Below are 26287 nucleotides of genomic sequence, written 5' to 3'. Positions count from 1 at the left end.
CTATAAAGCAGTCATGTGGCTCCTGCCTTTTATATAACGCTTTCATACCACTTTCATAGTGAAATATCCTGCTTGGTGTAGATGAGACCATAGATGCATTTAACTCATGTGAACACTGTAGCTTAAAGTGGTGACTCCCATGTGTGAACAAAGGGGAGGGGCCATGGCACAGAGGCCACACCCCTCTCTGCATGCAGAAGGTTTTACTACTTCAGAAAACGTCTTTTCACGCTTCTTATAGCTTGGTTGTCTCCGTAGGGATGTGCGAATCCAGAATGCTCAATCTCACCAACATTCTCTGAATTCCACCTGGGAGCTCATTCTGACTTGAGTCCATATTAGATTTCAAGTTTGTGGGAGGGTTCCACATGAAAATCTGTGTGTATTTTCATAAGTATTCTTCCAAATGTATGCATCAATTGTGCACATCTTTGCAATGTACAGATTCTTCCCCTACTGATTAAAGCATACCTGTGTGCATTTCTCAAAAGTACACATTTCCCCATGTGTACAAAGATGATGACATATGAACCTTCATCACTATCATCACCACAATCCCATACTCTTTTATGGCCTCCATTTATGTAACATTACATCTCTGGGCGGTTCACAAAAATTAAAATCATGAAGAGCATAAAAACAACCAACAATCTAAAAATTATCTGGTTGAGCTTTTATATTGTATTTTATATCATGGTTTTATACTGTTGTTTTATACTTTGAATGTTTTTAATTTTTGTGAACCGCTCAGAGAGCTCCAGCTATTGGGCGGTATAGAAATGTAATAAATAAATAAATAAAAACACAAACACAAAATACAATATAAAAAGCACAACCAGGATAAAACCACACAGCAAAAATTGATATAAGTTAAAATATGGAATTAAATCAGCAAAGTTTATATTTAAGTTAAATTAGGAGTTAAAATACAGAGAGAATAAAAAGGTCTTCAGCTGGCAATGGAAGGAGTACAGTGTAGGTGCCAGGTGGACCTCTCTGGGGAGCTCATTCCACAACCGGGGTGCCACAGCAGAGAAAGCCCTCCTCCTGCTAGCCACCTGCCTCACTTCCTTTGGCAGGGGCTCACAGAGAAGGACCCCTGTGGATGATCTTAAGGTCCGGGTAGGCACATATGGGAGGAGGCGTTCCTTCAAATAACCTGGCCCAAAACCATTTAGGGCTTTGAATGTTAGTACCAGAACTTTGAATCGGGCCCGGTCCTGGACTGGCAGCCAATGAAGTTGTAGAAGGACTGGCGTGATATGGTGATTTTTTTTATAGAATATTTTTTATTGATTTTCGATAGCTACAAATAATAAATCATATACATACATAAAAAAAACCATATTCATCTTCCATTCTTAACTATACGTTATATTTCTTTAACTCACATTAATAAGTGCACCCCAACCACTGGGATCTTATTCTACTTTCCAAAATTGCATTGAATCCTCTGGAGGTGTTCTTCCTCCCCCTTTTAATAATACGTATTCTAAGAACAATTTCCATATCTCTTCAAAATCGTTATTTTTTTATTATTCCCCTTCTAACTCTAACATTACATGTTAATTTATCATTTATCGCAATATCCCATATTTCTTTATACCAATCTTCTATATCATAATCCCCTTGAACCTTCCAATTTCTGAATATCGTTAACTTTGCAGCTGTTAACAAGTTCGTTATTCATTCTATTCTCATTTGATTACATTTAAGTTTTCCATACATTGATAACAATGCTACACTTGGCGTTTCTTCTAACTTCAATCCAGTTATTTCGTTTATCTCTTTATACACCATTTTCCATAATTTTTGTACATATTCACAACTCCACCACATATGGATATACGTTCCTTTCTCCTGACATCCTCTCCAACCAAGTGTCGAGTGATATGGTGATATGGATTTATGGGAAAGCACGAGCTGCCATTTCTACACAAAATGGCAGATTGGCAAGGGAGCAGACAGCCCCACTGCTCTCCCCGGGCTCTCGCCAAACTATCCAGTGGCTCATACAGGCCAAACAGCTCAGCGAGTGCCCAGTGAAACTGCTCAGTCCATCTATCCCTAGTGGTAATTTCCAGCCCATTCACTGCTTTATCCAGGTAGGCACTCTTGCTGTGCAAAAATCTGTTTTCTAATTTCAGGCCACTTTAGAACTCCCATCTAGGACTGCACTGTAAAGTTGCAAGCCTATTTATTTATTTATTTATTTATTTATTGCATTTCTACACCGCCCAATAGCCGAAGCTCTCTGGGCGGTTCACAAAAATTAAGACCATTCGAAGTATAAAACAACAGTGTAAAACCATACTATAAAATACAATATAAAAGCACAAACAGGATAAAATCAGCAGCTGTGCAGAAATACAAATTGAAAATACAAATTTGAAACAGCCAAGTTAAAATTACTTTATAGGCTGTTAAAATGCTTGGAGAATAAAAACGTCTTCACCTGGCATCTAAAAGAATATAGTGTAGGTGCCAGGCGAACCTCCTTAGGGAGCTCATTCCACAGCCAGGGTGCCACAGCGGAGAAAGCCCTCCTTCTGGTAGCCACCTGCCTCACTTCCTTTGGCAGGGGCTCACAGAGAAAACCCCTGAGGATGAACTTAGGGTCTGGGTAGGTACATATGGGAGGAGGCATTCCTTCAGATAGCCTGGCCCCAAGCCGTTTAGGGCTTTAAACGTTAATACCAGCACTTTGAATCAGGCCCGGACCTGGACTGGCAGCCAATGAAGCTGGAAGAGGAGAACTTACATGAGACTAATCCCCATTTAACTCAAGGACATGTATCTTTGAGGAGACCTCTATAGAACTGCACTGTAAAAATATTTTAAGTCAATTAATATATATTTTTAATTGACGTAGGCCTTAAGTAGACCTAAGGTTTATCCTGGGATCATCCCTGTTCATCTAAGTGACACACAGGGGATCCTGGAAACAGGCAGGGACAACCCCGGGATAAACCTTAGGTCTAGCTAAGGCCTAAGTGTAGCAGGTTACTAGTTTTCTACTCTCACCCCTTTGATACTTTCTACCATATGTTCTAACCGTAGGTAAATATAACCCTTATTTCTTCCAGCAGCCAATCCCTGATGGAATGTTTCAACTTTCTTAGATACTCCCATTTCCAGTTACAATTGAGCATTGGTGACATAATTCTAAGCCTGAAGTTTGAGCTGAGGCAGATAATTTAAAGGCAGCCTGTCTCATCAATTCTTTCTTTTTTAATTGTGCTAGCCGCAGAAGTATACAGTCATGCAGGAATTTACTGCTTGCTCTCTTGAGCATCAGGGAAGATTCAATTAAAGAAGCAAAAGGCAAGCAGCAAGTCACACAATAAAATAGCTTACCGGGGATGAGTCTCATAAAAAAAATAAAAAGTCTTGTTAGACATGATTAAAGATGAGAATCTGATCTCAGCTAAAACAGTATTAATCCAGACTAACTCCTTCCATCGGCATTAAGAGAAACAAACTGGATTACTGGATGTACTCGCAGTTTAGGGTTCCCACACACTGGAAACTAAATCAATGTTGCTAGCTAAGATACTGAAGTTCAGGATTTACCAGGTAATCTTTACAAAAATGCTACCAGTTCCTCTTTGTTCAGGGCCAGGGGGAAATGTAAAGTTGCAGAATCTTAGTGCTTGGATGAGATAGTAGCTATCAAAATCATCAAGGGGCTAGAGAAACTCCCCTAGGAGGAGAGGTTAAAAGTGGTGATGCTGGCAAAATTCAGAATTAGGTGGCTCCTAAGTTGTGTCTGCTATGTTTCTCCTCCTGCCTCCTTCTCTCCTCCTCCTCCTATTCTCCTCCTCCTTCACCTCCTTCTTCTCCTCCATCACCTCCTTCTTCTCCTCCTTTACTCCCTTCTATTCTTCCTCCACCTCCTTTTCTTTCTCTTTCTTCTGCTTGGCAGACAGTGTCATTAGCTTAACAATTAGAGGAACTATGAAAATGGAAATTTGGAGTCAAGTCCCCACTCAGCTAAGAAGCTTACTGGTGATCTCTTATGTGACGACAAGGGAGAGAGATCTTCCCAGCAGCACAAAATGGGTCTCCACCTGTCAGTGCCATCTCCCAGGGAAGGGTAGGGGAATCTGAATTAGATCTCTGTATGTGACCCTACAGTAAAACTAGCAGGAATTAAAGAAAATTAATTAAAGAAAATTAAAGAAACCATCTGGTTCAAGCCCATGCCATGGCTTCCACCACCATCACCACCACCAACCTTCCTCAACCTGGGGCGCTCCAGATGTGTTGGACTACAACTCCCAGAATGCCCCAGCCACCACCATTTCAAAGTAATAGATTGAGGAGTCCTTGCTGGAAATCTACTGAAGACAAAATAGTGAGCTAGAGCTTCTGATGCACACCATCACTTATTCATGGTGGCTATTCTTAGATTTGTATCTGGTTTGTAACTGGTTCACCTGGGGCATTCCATTCCCAAGCTCACTTAGCTTTAGGGATGTATGGGGGAAATTCTCAATGTTTGGGATAAACCAAACTTAAGAGAGGAAAAGTTAGTTGTGAGCAGAGGAGGGAGCATAGGATAAAGACACAGAAACAATAGCTTGCATTAAACTAGGGCCTTTTTATTTAATTATTAGGTAAATTCAACTCTCCCAGGATCTGCTCATGAAAGTGTGGGAATTAATTCCTTTTCTAAGCATGGGGAGACTGCCCTATGACACCCCCGCCCTCTGCCATAATATAGCAAGTAGGTGAAGACAGGATGGTCTCCAAAGCATACCATATCCTGGGACTCAAGCTGCATAGCCCCCGAAGAGCAGGCCGTCTTGCTATGCCAATCACCATAAAGGTTCCGGAGTGCTCACCGTCCCTATCTAATAAAGCCAATTCCCGCACATCCCTGCTACAAATCAACCTAATTAATTACCCTCTCACATAAAACCTCCAGTATGGAGTAGGCAAAAGCCATGAAAGGAAAAAAAATCCTACTCAGCCCTCTCTCCCAAGAGAGCGACTGGCTAATCCCATACTAGAAGGAGGGTGGGAGCCTAAATCGAAAGAGACCGATGCATCGGGCGTGGCTGCCTTATATAGACACAGCCCCCACCCTTGCTCACGTGATCCTTCTTGGTACCACGAGGGGTGCCTTTATTCAGCTCCTCCCCCTTGCAATACCTGGTTTTGCACCAAAACCATTGGCTGGGTGGAGACCGGGTAAACTGAAATTAAGCATACTGTTACCCAGAGGACCTTCTCTTCTGCTGCTCCCAGACAGTGGAATGGCCTCGTCAACTTAACAGTCTACTCGCATTCAAGAAAGCTATGAAGACTGATCTCTTCCGGCAGGCCTATCCAGTGGAATTTTAGGATGCGTTTAGGATGTTTTTAGGATGTTTTTTAGGATGTTTTTAACAATGTATATTGTGTTTTAATTCAGTTTTATGTATTTAATTGTTTATTGTTGTTCCTCGCCTCAATCAGAATGGAGACGCAAGTAAGAAATAAATGTATTGTTGTTGTTGTTGTTAGCTTCATCCTTCCATACAATAGCAATGGTTAAGCTTTATCTGCCTAATTTTGTAAGGACAAAGGTTAGGGGGATCTTGTTAGATGTCCTTAAAAAGCACAAATTGCCTTACCTCTGTATGGCAAAGGAAATGATAGTATATACATGCACAGCCTCTGGAAATTAGAATTTCTGCCTCTGTTCGTCAGGGCAGTGTGATATCTGGATCCAATTGTCCATCAGATTTACTTAGCTCAATGCATAATGAAAATACTAATGGATTTAACAAAAGGTGATTTACACAATCCATGTCTCTTTTCAGCAAGGTGCCGGGTGGACATCTCAGCATGTGATTTAGATCTGCATGCCCAACAGAACAAATTGTTTATTCAGTCACCCGCTCACTGAGTCTTTCAGCACTTTACAAAGAGTACACAAAGAGAGGAGACAAACTCAGAGTTCCCAAACTTTTTGCTCACTCGGATTCAGCATTTGCTCTTTTTCTTTTTCAATCCAAGATGTGACAGCAGATGTGTGGGGGGGGGAGTCCCCAGAGTCCCCGTCAAGCAAAAACTTCTTGGTGACTGCTCAAGACTTTTGCCAAAACACTGAGGCCTAGGGGCGTGTGAAAATACACACACAGAGGAAGTGTCTTTCGGCTTGCTTGATTTATTCCCCTCGAAATTTCTCAGTCGTTTTGCCTTCAAGGAATCTCCAAAACGCACTCTGCATTGCACTTTATGAACTACCTAGAACTGTGCATCTGATTCTTCCTCTTCCCTATTCCAACTCCCATCCTCACAAAATTTCACTGCACTAAGAGAGCAATCCCATTGGTGAAAGCCCAAATGATGGCACACTCAGAACCTGGTGAGGAAGACACTTTTTTTGTCTCGTTTTCCTTCAAAAAGAGGAAGTCAATGAACCGAGCCTCAGGGCCCATTTAACATCCCTTTTGTGGCAGGGGTGTGGTTGGGGGCTGGGAAGACCTAGGGTCCCTCGGATGCTCAGCCACTCCCTACCTTCCTACTGGAACACCCCAAGATCCCCACCTTGACAAAGTCAGAGGTCAGATCATGTAGATGGAACCACCATAGTATCCTGTGAAGTGGCTGGGAGGAGCCAGAAAGAGGGGATCAGATGACTGGGGGGGACGGACCTTCTGTGGTCAGAGCTCTGTCTAAGCCCTTGAAGGGTTTGTTGATGCTGCTGTTGCTGTTTGTTTCCTGGGTGTAAACATTTGAGGCCTACTGAAGCAAGGTAATAAAGTCAGGCCTTAGAGGGCTGGGGGGGGGGGTTTCTGTTGGGAGGGGTGCATGCCTGAGAGGAATAGTTTCATTTCTTCAATTAAGATTCATTCCCTGGTTAAGTTTCATTTGTCTGGTTAAGTTTCCTTTTTTCAAGACTGAAATTCTACTTTCTGTTTTGGGGGAAGATGGTATAAAAGAGAGAGAGAGAGAGAGAGAGAGAGAGAGAGCCAGCCAGCCAGGGGAGACCAAATAAGACCAGAGCATGAGGAAGGAGCAGCCTGAAGAAGTCTAGGTGCAGTTTAGGGTAAAAGAACTTGCGTTTTTGCAACGTTTATTTGCTTTAAATGCCTTTTTGTCACTCACGTCTATTGACTAAATACCTTTACCGTAATCTGGTTGTTTTAATTAATTTATAAACTGTAGTGTTAAGCCACAAGTGTCTGGAGTGCCATCAACATCCTAAACCCCAGATTATTAAGAAGGGGAAGGTAAAAGAAGGAAGATGGGACTCTTAAAGAGGCAGAGATCCTTAAGGAGTTGCTCAGAAGATCCAGGTCATAGGAAGGAACCCTGGCACCTGAACAATCTTATGGTCCCTGAGAAGCAGTTGAGGGACTAAAGGATTTCTCTTTTAGATATATTCTTTCAACTTCACTCAAAATTCCTTTGCCTGTTGAGAAATGCTCAACTTCACTTTGCATTTCACTTTAGGTGAAACAATGCCATGGCACCCCCTCCCAAGGGCTAATATAACAATACTTTCTTTTAATAAACAATTCAGGCTCCCTGGTTTCTGCACATGCCTCTATGTTATGCACTACAAAGCTGCATTTTGGAATTTCGCTCAGGAATGCTATTTGCGGGAGTTTCAATTATCGGACAGAGGGTTCAGAAAACACTATTGAAAAAGGCCATCGACAACTGGAATAGAAAAAAAGAAAGAAACTGCATTCAAGTTGATCGTATTTTGCCCAAACTGGTCCCAATGTTTATCTAACTATTGTTATTATAAACTCACTTGAGTTTACAGTCTGTGTTTTAGTTCTGTCTTTTCATCTCCAGCATTTATGATGCCTGCTCACGTCAGCAACTGGGATGATGGATTCAGGAAGGGACATTTCACTTATTTTCTCTCCGATTATCCATCTCGGTAGGTTGGCAGCCCTGATGCAAGTAAGGGATAAGAGGAAAAATAAGAAATTGTCTACTTTCATCAAAGATGCACTGCAAACAGTGAATGGCAGATAAGCTGACACTTTTTTAAAAAATGTCTGATTAATCATAGGGTTTTTTTTCTTTCCCTGACCTGTCTTCAACTGTGAAATGAAGCAATGATTAAAGCTACTGAAGAGACTTATATATCAAATAGGGCAGCTGAGATCATGTAGCAGGAGCACCAGAAGGTATGCAATGCAAAGGAGGAGGAGGAGGAGGAAGAAAAGGAGGAGGAGGAGGAGAAAAGGAGGAGGAGGAGGAGGAGAAGGAGGAGGAGGAGAAGGAGGAGGAGGAGAAAAGGAGGAGGAGGAGGAGGAGAAAAGGAGGAGGAGGAGGAGGAGAAAAGGAGGAGGAGGAGGAGGAGAAAAGGAGGAGGAGGAGGAAGAAAAAGAGGAGGAGGAGAAGGAGGAGGAGAAGGAGGAGGAAGAAAAGGAGGAGGAGGAGGAGGAGGAGAAAAGGTGGTGGAGGAGGAGGAGGAGGAGGAGGAGGAGGAGAAAAGGAGGGAAGAATCCCTCCAACAGTACTTGGAAAACCTGGAAATCGAACCTGGGACCTTCTGCATGGAAAGAATGTGCTCAGCCACTGAGCTACAGCGTTGCGGAGACCTGATCAAGCAAGTGTTGATCCAATGAAATGAAAAGACAGAGGAAACTGCTCCAAGCCAGAAACAGCTTGAGTGTCATGTGTGGATAATAAACTGAGGGGGAAAAAGGGGGTGGAAGAGAAAAACCCATGCATCACATCCAGGTTTCGTGTCACATCAGTGCAGCGTTTTTTGTTCCAGAGCAATCGGAACAGAAGTAAAATCCTAGCGCTGGAGGGCATTGTCTCTTCCGGACACTTGGCAAGAGGAAAAAAGCAGATATGATGAATCTGGGTCATGCAGGGGAAAGTAGAGTTTCTTGATTTGTGGTGAAACATCTGCAAAGGAACAGATGTCCCTTAGCCCAGAGCAACAACAACAAAAAAAAAGGTGTTTACATTTCCGGTTAGGTTGTGTTCAGCTGCAACACAGTGTAGCCATGAAGGCAGCCCGAACTGATTTATTTATTTATTTATGCATTAAAAGTTGAATCGGGCTTTGAAATGGAGGACGCTTTGACAAATGCTAGGAGGTCACCTCTCTACCTGACACGGACTGTTGAAAAGAATTTCTGAGCAGGTGTGCTGCATTTGATTGTCTTCATATATATATATATATTTTTCAAGGTAAGTATCCCAAATGGAAAGCAGATTTGAGAACAGTATTGTCAGTTGAGCACCAGAGACACACAGAGAGAGAGGAGGAGAGATGATTAGCATTTGTTCTCATTTTGACCTGAGTGATTTTTCTTTTGCCAGCACCAAGATGACTCACTGTTAGTTTGTTTTTTTAATGAACATTTTGGGCTCTGTCCCTCCCAAAGGAGCCTCCATTTTTCAACACTCCATGCAGTGATGTTCACCGATGATGTGGTCTTACGTCTACTCTGAAGAAAGTACCATTGTGTCTCTCAGGGCTTATTTCTGGGAAAGTGTTTTATATATATATATATATATATATATATATATATATATATATTATTAAACACTAAATAAAAAATACATCAACATAAACATCACACACATAAACAAATCATAATACATGACAAATTACTTGATTATTTAAGTGTTAGCATATATATTTTATCCATAAACATAATCAAAAAAGAAAACAAAGTGGTCCCCCTTCCCTTCGGGATCATTCCTGATTCCAAAACCTTAAGACCTCTTCTGGAGGCGGTTTCCCACTTCCCTTAAAAAACACATATTCAAGGAACTGTCACCAAATCCCCTCAAATTCATTCGTTTTTGCTATACCTCTTCTTACATTAAGATTACATGTCAGTTTATCATTAATAGCAATATCCCAAACTTCTTTATACCATTCTTCAATACTATAATCTCCTTGAGTCTTCCAGTTCCTTGATACAATTAATCTTGCAGCAGTCAGCAAATTAGTTATCAGTTCTTTAATTTCTTTAGTACACTTTACGTCTTCATAAAGTGATAGTAATGCCACTCTTGGTGTCTCTTCAATCTTTATTCCTAAAATATCTTTAATCTCAATAAACACCATCTTCCACAATTTTTGAACAAATTTGCATTCCCACCACATATGTAAATACATTCCTTTTCCCCCACAACCTCTCCAACAATTTGCTGAATACTGCTTATTTATGACATTTAATCTCACAGGGGTTAGGTACCACCTCCATATAATTTTATAATAATTCTCTTTTATTCTCACTGACATATTCTTTAACACTCTTTGTCTCCATAATCCTTCCCAACTCTGCTGCCCTAGGGCAAGTGTTTGTTAAGGAGGTCAAAAGACCCCCACCAAAAGACCCCATTTCTGGGGGGAAAGTGTACACCAGGCACTTAGGGCCACCAGACCCCTCCTCCTTTCCCTCTGTTCATTAATAAAGAGTCCTCTTTATGGCCGGTGGCTCAAGGTTGTCCTGCATTCACCAACCCCAGAGCAGGGTTTAGTCTGCTCAGCAAATGTAGCAGTTTCCAAAAACACAGCTTCTAAGGCTTGGATCCTGGATCTAAGTGGCCATGATCCCAGTCACGTTGGCGCACCGCTCCTTGTTATCACGAAAACCACCCCAATGGTCAGCAAAGGCAGCTTCGCCCTCCCTTGCATGGGGGGGGGGGGACTTATCTGATACAGTAAGTTACATAAACAGGGCCTAGCTGTCACAATATTATGTATTGTTAGCTGTTAGAAATAGTTCCATTTATGGAAAATGTATAACTCTGCAATCAATAAGGGATGGGAGGAGAGAGGAGCCCTGAGCTCATCAGGAGGGGCAGGGAATGTTATAAAAGGTGTTGATTGTGGATGATGGGTAGAGAAGCTCGTCTGGACTTGTCTGGCTTTCCTGTTCCCTCCCTTCTGGTTGGGGTTTTTACCCTAACATGTTTATACAATTGCAGCCTATTTATTTATTTATTTACATGTCTATAGCTGAAGTTATTACAGTAGGGTGACCATATGAAAAGGAGGACAGGGCTCCTGTATCTTTAACAGTTGTATTGAAAAGGAAATTTCAGAAGGTGTCATTTGTATATATGGGGAACCTGGTGAATTTGCTCTACATCACAACAGTTAAAGGTGCAGGTGCCCTGCCCTCTTATAAATATGGTCACTCTAGAATAGCTCCTGCAGCTTTAACTGTTGTGATGAAGAGAGAATTTCACCAGGTTCTCTCTATATACAAATTACACCTTCTGAAATCCCCTTCTCTATGCAACTGTTAAAGATACAGGAGCCCTGTCCTCCTTTTCATAGGGTCACCCTATATTACAGGGCAATACTATGGGAGTGGGAGAAGGAGAATCCAAGCTGGAGGAATCGCCAAATCCAAAACCCCTGCTGGGCTTGTGCAGTTAGATGATTTTAGACCTCAGACCTAATAGTCTTCTGAGGGCCTTCATTTTTAGATGGGAGGGTGCAGTCTTCTTTCACTTCGTTCAAAATGTGTTTGTAGAATAGATCCAGGGCCATGGGAAATAGGATCAGGGCCAGCACCTCAAGGGACCAGGCCTAACAACACCCCTGCTTGCAAAAATGGACCTCCTTCACCATCCAGAGAGAGATCTGCTGTGTCGTATGGCCCCTGGGATGCCCTTCCAGAAACCCTAGGATAGCCTCCTTATGTATTTAGATTTTCCCCATTTCTTTAAATCTAATTGATCCTCAGGAAAACTGATGGACTGCGTTAAGATAGTCAATTTGGTTAATTATTTATTCATTCATTCATTTATTACATTTCTATACTGCCCAACAGCTGGAGCTCTCTGACGTCCAGTGATAACATTGTCAGATTTCAGATCATGACATCATCCTTTCCACACTTGATTGAGTGGGATCCGCCACACCACTAACTTGAAAAGGGGAAAGCATGAGCAGACAGGGGAGAAGAGGGGCAAAGAAGCAGCAATTGGAGGGGGGATATTCAAAAGATGTGGGAATTGCATAATCTAAGCGGTTTGAAGGAAAGCTTTCTGGAGCATGTTCAGAGGAGGGCAACCAGGATGATCAGGGGTCTGGAATCAAAGCCCTATGATGAGACTGAAACAACTGGGCATGTTTAGCCTGGAGAAGAGAAGATGGAGGGGAGACATGAGAGCACTCTTCAAAGACATAAAAGGTGGTCACACAGAGGAGGGCCAGGATCTCTTCTCAATCCTCCCAGTGTGCAGGACACGGAATAATGGGCTGAAGTGACAGGAAGCCAGGTTCCAGCTGGACATCAGGAAAAACTTCCTGACTGTTAGAGCAGGACGACAATGGAACCAGTTAGCTAGGGAGGTTGCAAGCTCTCCCACACTAGAGGCCTTCAAGAGGCAGCTGGACAGCCCTCTGTCAGGAATGCTTTAGGGTGGATTCCTGCACTGAGCAGGGGGTTGGACTCGATGGTCTTATAGGCCCCTTCCAACTCTACTATTCTATGATTCTACCATACCACATGCAATAGTTTTGATGCCAAATGCAAAATATCATTCAGTGCAGCCTTGGGTTTAGTTTATAAAAGGAATTGGGCACACAGGGCTTCCCCCCACCATTCAATCCTCACAAAAACCCCATGTAGTATGTTAGAGTAACTAGGTGACCAACTGTCAGGATTTCCCCGGATTTGTCCTGGTTTTTATTCTTTCCATGGTGTCAGGGGGGATTTTCTATAATTTTCAATAATGTCCTGGAATGACACACCTTCCTCTTTAAGGCTGCCATTAGCATGGCAGGAGGGAATGACATGCTTTCTTGAGGCACATCATTCCCCCACCCCGAGCAACAACTGAGGTCTTAAAGGGGAAAGTGGGTCATTTGTGGACATTATAGAAAAGGCCCCAATTGGAGTGGATGGTGGTGGTGCAGAATGAAATCCTTTCCCCTCCTCCACTCCAATCGGGTTCTTTAAGGTGGCGGGGGAATAACGTACTTTCTGCAGGACTCAGAAAGCCGCTTCCCCACACGCACACTAGGTGTCCTCTTTTTTGGTTTCCCAAATATGGTCACCCTAAGCTAAGAGTCAAAAAAGAGGAGTATCACAGCTAAGGAAGATTTTGTACTTGGCTTTCTTCTGAATCATGCCAGCTCTCAGTGAGTTTGCTCCAAACATGCAGATTACTAGAAATGAAGCATGAAAATCCAGACACCCAGAAGGTGGGAGGAGACACTTGTCATTCCTGGAACAGTATGCTTAAGAACACTGGGGCTTTATAGAGAACAGGCCAAAACCCATTGTAAGTGAGCGGATCAGAGTCGTGCGATGAGAAGAGCTATCGCATGCCATGTGTTCTCTCTGGTGCCCAAGTCACCTACACAGAGCAAAAGAAATGCCTTTGAACATGGGCCAGATACCTAACTCAGATCCAGCAGAGACTGTCACATCCTGGCCAGGCTTATCCTGTTTGCCACTGTGCCGTTAGTCAGCCTTCACTTGCCAAAACTGAAAACATGTAGTGGGGCATTCTGATGAGCTCCTGAATCAGTTCATGTGTAGGGGTTTGTTTGAGGAAACCACATGGCCTACGGAGATGTTGTCTTGGTTAGTGGGTGTCGAGACGGGCAGGGTTGTATGTTTGTTTTTCCCAAAAACTCTTTACCATCACATTTGGAAGGCACCACATTGGGGGAGGCAGTTCAAGATGGACACAAAGTTTCCTCACCCTAGTAAAGTTTTCAAAAGTCTGCAGGGTCCCCAGTGACCTGCTTAAGAACTGGCCACTTTCTGGATTCCAAATAGACCCCAAAAATGAGACCATCCGATTTATGCCGCTTGAGCAATTCCTTGTTTACCCATCATCTGGTCTCTTTGTTCACTCAGCAAACACTGAGCCTTTGGGGAAACAGGACAGCACAGCAATTTTCAGCACCCCACAATTCAGCAGTGACAGTGGGTGGGCAAGAGAAATACATCTAATATATCTAATGTCAAAAATGGGGGTTTTTTCCCAGGGAATCCATCCATAAAATGACCCAGTAGGGAATCCAAAAGAAATGATAGCTTGTCACATCTCCTGGGCTCTGCCCAAGAATGGGAACATATCATCAGCACATTGACAGATTCCACTGGATTGCCTCGGAGGGAGAGGTGAGACACTGAGCAACCCCCTCCATTGGGTAAGTTTGGACATGCTGCCATTTGGGTCCTCCCCGGAAGGCAAAAGGAAGAGGGGCCGACCAAGGGCAAGATGGATGGATGATATTCTGGAGGTGACAGACTTGACCTTGGGGGGCTGGTCCATGAAGTCACGAAGAGTTGGAAGCGACTGAACGAATAAACAACAAAAACTTGAAGAACTGTGTCCATCAGCAGACATTCATCCAGGTTCCATCAAAGAAAAAGCAAAGACATCAACATCCACTCCATCAGCCTGGCTAGGAACAATTGCCATTTGGCTCCTTCCCTGTCGTTCCTTGTCTTCAGTAGGAGCATATGGAGCAAGATAGCCAGTGTTCTCAGAACCTTAAATACCTCCAAGTACAGAACATGTCTTCACCATGGACCATGCTGGTTTCACCATTCTCCACCCCTTCACTAGACCAGAAGCTTCTGAGGTCTTGTTGTATCTCCTGTTACCATGTGAGATCTGGCACAAGAGGAAGGTCCTTTTTTAGTCAAGGCACCAAAGCTCTGAGATACCCTCTCTGTATGTGGGGATACCTAATGGCGTCCTTCGTAGAGGTGTCTGCTTAAGATGATATTATTTGTAGTAGTAGTATTAATTTATTTATTTATTTATTATATTTTTATACCACCCAACAGCTGAAGCTCTCTGGGCGGTTCACAAAAATTATAACCATGAAAAGCACAACAGAACAACCAGTCTAAAAACACAAATACAAAATACAATATAAAAAGTACAACCAGGATAAACCCACACAGCAGAAATTGATGTAGATTAAAATATGGAATTTAAACAGCAAAGTTTAAATTTAAGTTAAATTAGGTGTTAAAATACTGAGAAAATAAAAAGGTCTCCAGCTGGCGACGGAAGGAGTACAGTGTAGGCGCCAGGCGGACCTCTCTGGGGAGCTCGTTCCACAGCCAGGGTGCCACAGCAGAGAAAGCCCTCCTCCTGGTAGTCACCTGCCTCACTTCCTTCGGGAGGGGCTCACGGAGAAGGAGCCCTGTGGATGATCTTAAGGTCCATGCAGGTACATATGGGAGGCGTTGTTCTTTCAAATAACCTGGCCCCAAGCCATTTAGGGCTTTGAATGTTAGTACCAGCACTTTGAATCGGGTCCGGACCTGGACTGGCAGCCAATGAAGTTGTAAAAGGACTGGCGTGATGTAAGTAATTTATTTTGACAAGCTTTTAGTATTGAAGAGCCAGCTGCTTTAAAGAACTACTCTGTTTCTTTGTTTTGTTTTTTTGTATGTCATCTTAATGCTGCAATTGTGTGTTTTTATTTTGAATTTTTGGATTATTGGACCTCATTGAAGCCGTTGTAGATGTCATTAACAGAAAAATGGAATGTAAATAGTCACCACTTCCATGGCATCACCATAAAAGAGTCCCTGTCTCCAGTCACTGTCTCTAAGGGTGGGGCCATCTGGAGTAGCTCTTCAAGTGGAAGAAGGCTGTTGTTTAGATACCTTAGCTCAGGCCACCACCGTACAACCAACATGACCCCACCAGCCATCTCTGCTAGCTTTAAATCAGAAGACTACATGAAACCACGTCTTCTAGCTGGTTTGGCTATCAGCAACTGCTAGATGTCTGTGCAACTCCCTCTCATGGCAGCCTTTCAATGATATAGCCTCTGTCCTTGGGCTGACTCCGCCTACCCAGGCAGGCCATTGGATCCTCCTGAACAGGAAGTAGGATAAAAGGATTTCCTGTTCCCATTGAGCTTTGCCTCTGTTTAGCTTGTGGAGTGAGGGAGACAGTGGCTTGTATTACATGGTATGCAATATTTGGAAGAATGAGAACTGCTCCTTCATTTGTTAAGGGACAAAGGCACTCCTGTTGGAGAGTTGTGTGTTCTCCTTAAGATTCCTGAGATTCAGTCTTGGGTGATCTCTGCCTTATGGCATTTTTTGCTAGATAATAATTCAATTGGCAGTTCGTAGTTCATTTACTTGGGCTATTAGATGCCAGGAGGTGGTGATAATAGGGCCTTCAGGCCTTGCTTCACCATAAAATCCCAGAAGAGTGGTTGAGCTTTGCTCAAGAAACAAGGCTTTCCTAAGCTCTCATGTGTTCTGTATTCTCGGTTAAACTTTGGTCCTGATTTCTGCCTTGCTCCTGATTCCTGGTTTGTCTTCTGATTTTAAACCACTCTTTGGTCCTGGCTTGTACCTCAGTCCTGACCCCTCATTTCTCCTCCCATTCTGACTTATTCTTCCATCCCTACTGGATGGTCCCTTGGGTTTTGGCTCCCTGATTTTGACTCACCTGCCCACAGCCAAGCCCTGATATTGGGCATCCTGTGCCAACAGAACCTGTGCTGGCAATTGGGTCATCTAAAACTGGTCATATGACTTCAGCCACAGTAAGAATAGCATGGGTCTCCCATCTTCAACCCAGTCTTTGAACAAGAGCCATTCTACCATGCCCAGCAAGGCCTGGGCATGGGGAAGCATTTGCAAGTGGGGGAAGAAAGGAGACGTGCCTTGCCCCGATTGGCCAGAAGCAGGTGGTGCCACTGAGCTGGGAGGGGTATACATGTTGGCCTATAAATAGGTTCTTACCACTCCCAGTTTCCTCTTTGTTTGTGCGGCTCCCTCCCTCCCTCCCTCCCTCCCTGTAGACAGTGTGAGTTCCCTGGTCCCCATTCGGGGCTGAGTAGGAATTTTTTGCTCATATTCTAAATTGTTCATGGGTTTTTTTTTCACTTACTCCACACTGTAAGACAGCCTGGGAGTATAAATAGGTTGATTCGGCATTGCTTATTAATTTGGTCACATTTGATTATAGGCAGGAAGGAACGGGCATCCAGAGGGATTGCGAATTGGTGAGCATTCACAGGCACTGTTGTGGTGACTGGTAATTCCTGAGGGCTCCCAGTTTTGAGCCTTGTGGCCTGTCTGGGAGATAAGGATTACCTCTGAGGCCAATCTTTCTCACCCACTCATAGCCTTGAGGCTTGCATCGGGGGTGACACCGGAAGGTGTCCCTACCCCAAAAGGGGTGGCCAATGGGAGGGCAAAATCTACAGCGCCAACCCACAGCCCATGAATGGTTTGCCCTGCTCAAAAAGGTCTGAACCAGGCCAGACTGGATGCCCCTTTAGGTTCCCCCTTTGCAGATCTTTAAATAAATGTGGCCCTGTTTAAACCCAAACTTCTGTGTGTCGTCTCTTTATTTACTGACCTCCGTCTTGCAAATTCTTCCAGAGTGTATCTCTGTCACATTACAATGCTAATCCAATGAGCACACAATTAATTAATTTCTCCTCCTCCTCCTCCTCCTCCTCCTCCTCCTCCTCCTCCTCCTCCTCCTTCTTCTTCTTCTTCTTCTTTGTTTCAACAAAGTCTCATCCATTAAATGGTGCTTATATCCACTCAACATTGGGAAGGACAAATTTTATGGGATTATGTAAAGACAAGTCAGGCTCATGCATGGTGTGAACATCCATTTGGATGCTTTCCCATTCATTTGAGTCTCATGAATTACAGACAACTATAACTGGACATAATGAGATCAATTTCCTTAAGTTAAAAATGAAACAAGTGCTTATCCATTATTGACTGTGCTATAAAACATGGTGGCACTCAATCCCATATATGTGGCATCTCTCAAATGACAGAGCCCTGGGACAGAAAGGGCCCTGTCTATTTGGGGAAATCCATGTTGGTTTGTGAATTGTACATTTATTTTTTCACTTGCCTCATTTGGTACCTTTCCCCAGAACTCCTTAAACAGGAGCCCAGCAGCAGTCAAGTTGCCAATAGTATCAATAATGGACCAAGGTCGTGGCTAAATTTTGATCTAGATCTTAGAGCAGAGCGGTTGACCCTCTTTTATCCTTGGGGCTGGATTCCATTTTGGAGAAGATCTCTAGGGCTGCATTTCAGCTGTAATCAAACAATGGAAATTGCTTGGGAAGGAGTTTTACACCTCTGTACTGTGAGTGCCACAGAGCTGTGATCTGTGTGTAGCTATCTCTGGAGCAAGAAATGGTGCTGGATGCTATATTGGCATCCACAGCAGCGTCACTAGACACCTTACATTGGAAATGTCACATCAAGCCTTTTACTGAGCAATTACTGCTGGAATTGGCTTGAAACTCTCCTAATGGAGGGGTCAGAAAGGCAATATCATTGGAGCCCACTAAGTGCGGGAAAGCTTCAAACTGAAAGTTGGAATCCCTTAAAAAAAAAATCCATTGAAGTGACCATTGAAGCATGCAAAAGAGAGAAAGAGAGTGAGTTCCATTATATTATGTGGTCAGATATGTGGTTAAAGAATTTGCATATCATAGACCTTTCCTCTAATCTTTGGAATGGTTTTAGCAAGGCTGTTAACTTTCCATCCTCACAGAAGGAAGGAAATTTGACATTTCCTCAAGTGACATTTTCCTCCTGACCATCTTAGTATGCCTTGAAAGTCAATGTCGGGGGTAGGGGAGAGACGTGGCCATAAGTTGATTCACAAGAGCCTGCATTTTTACATGCATTTTTCAAATGTATGCCTGTTCATATATGTATTTTTTTCCAAACATGTACATTTTAGTACGCTTGGATTGATTTAAACTGTGTTTGTGTGAGTTTTAGAAATGTATGCCATGTTTTTTGCACATTGTTCAAACTGAACATGTTGTCAGAGGGTTTTTCTTTCTTTGGCAGAACACATTGCAAGCTCAGAAATGTATGTGCATTTTTTACTGATTTTGCATTTGTTTCCACTAGATGCACATTGGGTAAATCCATAAACACACACACACACACACACACACGGGTGAATTCTTCACCCATCCCTACAACACGTTCTCCCTTTAGTTACCTTCTAAGCAGAATGAGAAACAGCAGTGGCACCTAAAATAGTTCTTTGGAGGCTAGCCCATCCCTTGATGTTGCAACTCATTGAGTGGTGTGCATTCATGGATAAACACAACTCTAGACCCTGCATGTGAAGCCAAAAACCTGTTGGCCAAGTCTTCCACAAAGGGAAAACCATGTCCCCCTGTTTCTCACAAGGACTCCTCTGTCTGCAACATGCGGCACCACAACACCAAGACCTACCGAGCAAAAGAGAAAGACAAAACGAACTCCCCATGAGACAGGCCCAACAAGTTTCCTCTTATTATTCATGTGTAGCACATGCTGCGTTTCTTTCAATGGCTCCGTGTCCCTTGGTAAAGATTGTGGGCTTTCTTCTCCGGTGACTTTCTTGTTTCACTTACTATGACTTTTCTTTAAATTGTTTTGTTTGGATTTTTTGGATCCTTCCGACGGGATCTGAAAACCAAGGTTCAGTCTGCATGTGGCTATTGAAATCTCTTTGCTCCTGGTCCAAGTGAATGAATAGGAGTATCCGTCTTAAGCTGATGTATTGGAGGTATTCCAGGGGAAGTTTTGATAGGCAGTTGCTCTTAATTGCCTGCTGGCTGTCTTGCATACAGAATTTTCTCTCCAGGCATACATATGTGACTAGACTTACATCAGATATTCTCTACTTCTTATTGGGGGGAGGGATGGTTAAAAACTAGCTATGTTGGAAGGGTAGACTTTTTTAATGGAATGACATTTATGTGGTATAAATATTCAATGTTCCGCACTCTATTCTCTGTGGTGCCCTTATTTGTCATAGCCGCTGTATCTCTGGTGCCACTTCCCTGCTCTCTGCTGCTTTGTCCTTTTCCCCGGATTTATCACAGCAGTGATCCCGCCCAATCAGGTATCACATGGGGAAAGGAGTTACATCACAATACTACACAGCCAATCGGATCTGGCTGTAAGTTCACACGGCTGAGGACAAATGCTCTGATAACCTCTCGTTTGGATTACTGCAATGCGTTATACGTGGGGCTGCCTTTGAAAATGGTCCGGAAGCTTCAGCTGGTACAAAACAGGGCAGCCCGCCTACTAACAGGGGCTGGCCGATGAGATCATATCACACCAGTCCTTCTACAACTTCATTGGCTGCCAGTCCAGGTCCGGGCCCGATTCAAAGTGCTGGTATTAACATTCAAAGCCCTAAATGGCTTGGGGCCAGGTTATTTGAAGGAACGCCTCCTCCCATATGTGCCTGCCCAGACCTTAAGATCATCTACAGGGGCCCTTCTCCGGGAGCCCCTGCCAAAGGAAGTGAGGCAGGTGGCTACTAGGAGGAGGGCTTTCTCCACTGTGGCACCCCAGTTGTGGAATGAGCTCCCCAGAGAGGTCCGCCTGGCGCCTACACTGTACTCTTTTCATCACCAATTACATTTCTATACCGCCCGATAGCCGAAGCTCTCTGGGCGGTTCACAAAAATTAAAACCATAATAAAACAACCAACATGTTAAAAGCACAATTACAAAATACAGTATAAAAAGCACAACCAGGATAAAACCACGCAACAAAATTGATATAAGATTAAAATTCAAAGTTAGAACAGTAAAATTTAAATTTAAGTTAAAATTAAGTGTTAAAATACTGAGCGAATAAAAAGGTCTTCAGCTGGCGACGAAAGCAGTACAGTGTGGGCGCCAGGTGGACCTCTGTGGGAAGCTCATCCTGGGGGTCCTCAAAACCAGGTCCGAGACAACCTCCGTCAGCTCAGGCAGGGAGACTGTTGGGCACAGGGGTGGACGGTACACCAGCAGAATCCCTAATCTGTCTCGAGTACCCAACACACAGTACAAACACTCAAGATCAGCACTCGACTGAACAGGAAGCCTAGAGAGGGAGATTGTATTCCTATAGACCATGGCAACCCCCCCCTCCCCGGCCCTCGAGTCTGTGCTGGTGCTGCACCGAGTTAGTTTTACCCTACCCTGTGCCTGTTTACCCTACCCAGTGCCTGTTTGCATTCTCTTCCCCTCCTTTGCTTTACTATGATTTTATTAGAATGTAAGCCTATGCGGCAGGGTCTTATGTACTGTTTTACTCTGTACAGCACCATGCACATTGATGGTGCTATATAAATAATAATAATAATAATAATAATAATAATAATAATAATAATACCGAGTACACAGGAGGGCAGAGCTGGGTGAGAGCACCCCCTCCCAGTTCACCCACCCAGGTCTCAGTGATACATACCAGATCAGCCCCCTCATCCACAATCAGATCATGGATGAGAGAGATTTTGTTTTGGACTGACCTGGCATTTAGCAGCAGCAGCACCAGACCCGAGAGCAAGCTGATAAGGCCGCCAGGAACCATCTGGTTGGGGGAAGGACTAGAAGAGGGGATAGCTGTAAGGAATCTATGGTAGCACAGGGGTGATGAACTCACTGCCACAACATCACAGGGCTGATGAACTCATCACTTCACTGCACCAGTTCCCATCCCAGATTCCCCCAGGAGGATTCCCGGGTTCTTTGACCCCATGGAAACATCAAGTCTCTGATCTTGTGTGCAAACCGTTCACAAATCATCACTGTGCACTGCCACCGAAGCAAAAATAGAGCTATTAATGTCTCATATGGCCAAGTGGGATGCTGAGCATTGAATGGCAAGGATCAATACCAGCACAAAAAGGGAATGAGTGACATTGAACATCTGTCCAATCTCTCTAATTGTATAATAAAAAGCAGAAGGAATCTTCCAGCTGCTGAGATGCATGCCCATGCACAAAGTGATTTAAGTGCTGTAGGAACTTCATTTCTCCAAATTTGGCTGTCCTAGCTAGGTAAGGATGTCAGGGTATGATGAGAGTGGGAGAAAAATGACTTCAAATTCATTTTCTCCACAGCATGCATAATTTTCCATATCTCTTTCATGTATCCCTTTGCTCGCTGCTTTTCTAAAGCTAAACAATCCCAAACATTGTAACCTCTCCTCATAGGGCAGTTGCTCCAGCCCCTTGATCATTTAGCTGCCCTTTTGACTTTGCGGTGACACCACCTAGCCATTCGGAAATGTGTACAAATTCGGGGAAATGTCCGCAAATCTCCCATTCAGTAACTGCTCAAATCATAGAATCATAGAATAGCAGAGTTGGAAGGGGCCTATAAGGCCATCGAGTCCAACCCCCTGCTCAATGCAGGAATCCACCCTAAAGCATCCCTGACTGATGGTTGTCCACCTGCCTCTTGAAGGCCTCTAGTGTGGGAGAGCCCACCACCTCCCTAGGTAACTGGTTCCATTGTTGTACTGCTCTAACAGTCGGTAAGTTTTTCCTGATGTCCAGCTGGAATCCGGCTTCCTTTAACGTGAGCCTGTTACTCCGTGACCTGCATTCTGGGATGGTTGAGAAGAGATCCTGGCCCTCCTCTGTTAGGGTGACCATATGAAAAGGAGGACAGGGCTCCTGTATCTTTAACAGTTGCATAGAGAAGGGGATTTCAGAAGGTGTAATTTGTATATAGAGAGAACCTGGTGAAATTCTCTCTTCATCACAACAGTTAAAGCTGCAGGAGCTATTCTAGAGTGACCATATTTATAAGAGGGCAGGGCACCTGAACCTTTAACTGTTGTGATGTAGAGCAAATTCACCAGGTTCCCCATATATACAAATGACACCTTCTGAAATTTCCTTTTCAATACAACTGTTAAAGATACAGGAGCCCTGTCCTCCTTTTCATATGGTCACCCTATCCTCTGTGGGACAACCTTTTGACTATTTGAAGAGTGCTATCGTGTCTCCCCTCAATCTTACCTTCTCCAGGCTCAACATGCCCAGTTCTTTCAGTCTCTCTTCATAGGGCTTTGTTTCCAGACCCCTGATCATCCTGGTTGCCCTCCTCTGATCATGCTCCAGCTTGTCTGCGTCCTTCCTGAATTGTGGAGCCCAGAATGACACAACCTTCCTGTTTGCGGTGAGCACCTAAAGCAAAACACACACACCCCGAAATGTTCTTGAATGTTGCCAAAAGCATTTATGGGACTCACACTCCTGTTTTCGGCACAGTGTTATAAAATGATGATGGATGTTGTGAATTCCAGGATGTATCCATTCGCTAGGCTATGTTGGAAGAGGATGAAAGACATAAAGCTGATCACGTTTAGGAGGCGCATTCAGGAACAACAAAAATGAAAACCGCCACAAAGGCATGAAGGCAAGGTGGGGGGAGTTGAAGCTGATATATCCTTGGATTACTTTTTCTTCTCCTTCTGCCTGAGATTCGCCCCTTCCTCTGTGGCAAGTTCATTAATGGAAACCGCCATCCCCGCGTCCCTCTTTACCACATCTCCAGTCATGAAAATGTCTCTGGAGCTTTTTGATTTCACACACACACACACACACACACACACACACACACACACACACACCCTATTGGGGGTATGAAAAACACAGAGACACAGAGAGAGACTTTTAGAAAGGGAAGAAGAAATAAACAGATGGCTCTCATTAACACAGGAGCGCTTTAATCCTTTGCACAGTTTAAATTTTTATTTTCCTTTCAACGTCGGTAAGGAAATGGGTAGGAAATGAAGACTTTGCTGGAGTAAAGTGGAATTTCATACTCTACAGTACATGAAAGGAGTGAGGTGGGAGAGTTTTGGGAGAGGGGGGAGACAAGAAAAGGAATGGACTTGATCCAAATGCCCTGAATGACGCCATCCGAGCATCACAATTCTCTTTTATGAAGGAACATCCGGAGGAAAATGCATGCTTTTGAGCTTCTTCTGGGGCTCTTGCTCAAGCAAAGCTCCCTTTGAAAATCCAAGAAAGAAACAAGCATTTCGTTCAGGGACCCAGGGACTAAGGATGCCTGAGCAATCCACTTCATACTTCCCCCTGGAAACTTATTGGCAGCCAGTGAAGTGATTTTAGATTGGGTGTAATAGGGTCACCTCATAGGGTCACCTCTGGCTGCCATGTTTTGAACCAGTTGAAGTTTCCAGACTAGGCACAAAGGTAACCCTATGTAGAGAGCATTGCTGAAGTCAAGAATCAAAGTTACCAGCGTGTGCACTAACTCCCATCCTCAACATAGGGATAATGAACATGCAATGGTTTGATTGAAAGATACATATGAATAAAATTCACTCTGTGTGGGTTTGCTGGGAAATCACTAAATGATCAGAGTGAAGGGCATGGGGAAAGGGCGCATGGCTTTCTGCGAAAGCCCAGAGGGCCACATTGAGGAGGGCCAGACTGGGACTCCAGGCCTGAAGTTATTCACCTCTGCTATAATGAATAAGTTCCGTTGAAAACAATGGGACTTACTTGTGAATAGAGATGCATAGGGTTGCACTGCTGGAACAGTTGCGCTGCAAATCCTCCTGAGACCTGATTATCTCTGGAAACCACTCTGGTATGATCACTTAAGATCTTCAGGTATGGCCCTACTCCAGGGGGGCTAGCTTACTTCCCACAAAGAGCAGGACCTTCTCAGTGGCTGCCTCAGTTCTCTGAAACGCCCTGCTGAGGTACATGCAGCCCCTCCCCTGCTGACCTTTTGAATCTCCCCTTTTCTGTTACTGATCTGATGTTTTCAATTATGTCTATGTTTAGTATTATTATATACTGCTGTGAAATGCATATGAATAGCATATATATGATTCAGCCTTCTGATGCTTTGGAGAATGGCCAAGAAATTCAGGTTCATGTGCCACCAAATCCAACCTCGTATACTGCAACTACGACAAATTTGTGATAGGGATGTTGTTGACATGTTGACTTTTGGACGTTTCATTGTGGTGGTGCTGAAGTCTTGCACCATCCTAAATGTTTTTTCCTCCTGCTTTCCTTGATATTAATTTTTGTGAACCGCCCAGGGAGTTTCAGCTATTGGGCGGTATAAAAATGCAATAAATAAAATAAAATAAAATAAAAATATACAGTTTATTTAATCTGTCAATCACCCTGCCTCAGAGAACCTAGGAAACTGCCTTAGACTGAGTCAGACAATAAGACATAATGCAAGAAATCCCTCAGTTAACTACCCCATATTGGGCAACTAACTAGTGAGCTATCTAAATAGATCATTAGTGGGTGGTTGTTCTGTTTTATGAAAGACTTATGAAAGTAGCTCCACTTCCACTGAAAAAGAACACAGAGTTGCTTAATTAAGGCCACTGATTCATTTTTCTAAATGACATCTGTGAAATTTAAACCACAGAGTGTAGGATTGGTAAGACTATAGGAGGGCATATCACTAAAACTATATGTGCCACTGCATGTAGATTTTTCTTTGTTAACTTTCTTTTCATCTGAGTCAGACCCTTGGTTCATCTAGCCCAATATTGTCAACACTGACTGGCAGAAATGGTTCCCCAGGGTCTCTCTCAGCCCTCCCTGGGGTTCGAACCGGGGCCCTTCTGCATCCAAAGAAAGTGCTCTTCCACTGAGCCGGGTCCCTACCCTCCATACATTTGCCCTGTTGCATGACCAACCTCCAGGCTTCCCTTTTCACCTTCCCTATCAAGGTGAAAACAGCTGTACCATAACCCAGCTTCCTTGCATGAGATCAGATATGTATGTGTGACAGATGGAAAAGACGGAAAGCACACTCCCAAGAGCTGGATGGAGAAGCACGGGGACAGGTGAGGAGGCAATTATGAGGAATAGTGTGCTTCCCCCACCCCCCCAAAAGCAAACATAAGAACGGCTCCGTTTGCGGTCGCATTACAATTTCAACGCTGCTCACAGATAATGCCAAAGGCTCACATCTTGGAAAAGCCAACAGAGGGAAAAAAGGAAGAAGGAAAGGGTTGAAAAGAAAAATGAGTCTTTTAAAAATGGGGGGAGAAATCCAATTAAAACTATTGACTTTTCATTTAATATGAAAGATGAGGGTTTATTTGTTTTCAGGTTTTTTTTTAAAGCATATAACTTTCTTCACCCTGTAACCGTTCTTTTAATAATAATAAAAAGGAATGACTGCAGGTGGCAGAGAGAAGAAGGGGAGAAATGTTCTCCTGTTAAGAATAAATGTGCGTGAGTTCCGGGGGAAAGGGAACGGGAGTCTGAGAGGCACAAGGGTTGTAGTCCCCGTTCTCCGGCACTTAAGTGCGATGATTTACAGAGACCTCCCAGCAACACATTTGGAGAGCACGGGGCGCATTGTTTATCGCAATTTATGGGGTGAGATTGATGGAGGAACTCCTTGAAAGGAATATAAACCTTGAGCCCAAATGGGAACCAGGTGGGGCATATTTCAGGGCAAAGTTTCTTCCATAAATCCAAGGAAGAAATCCAGGAGTGCCAAGGAGGACTTGCTGATGCCGTGCTGCTTCTCTCTGACCTTGATGA

The sequence above is a fragment of the Elgaria multicarinata genome, chromosome 18 (assembly GCF_023053635.1).
Source record: "Elgaria multicarinata webbii isolate HBS135686 ecotype San Diego chromosome 18, rElgMul1.1.pri, whole genome shotgun sequence".
NCBI lineage: Eukaryota > Metazoa > Chordata > Lepidosauria > Squamata > Anguidae > Elgaria > Elgaria multicarinata.
The sequence above is the reverse complement of the archived record's forward strand: the minus strand, read 5'-3'. Positions refer to the sequence as shown.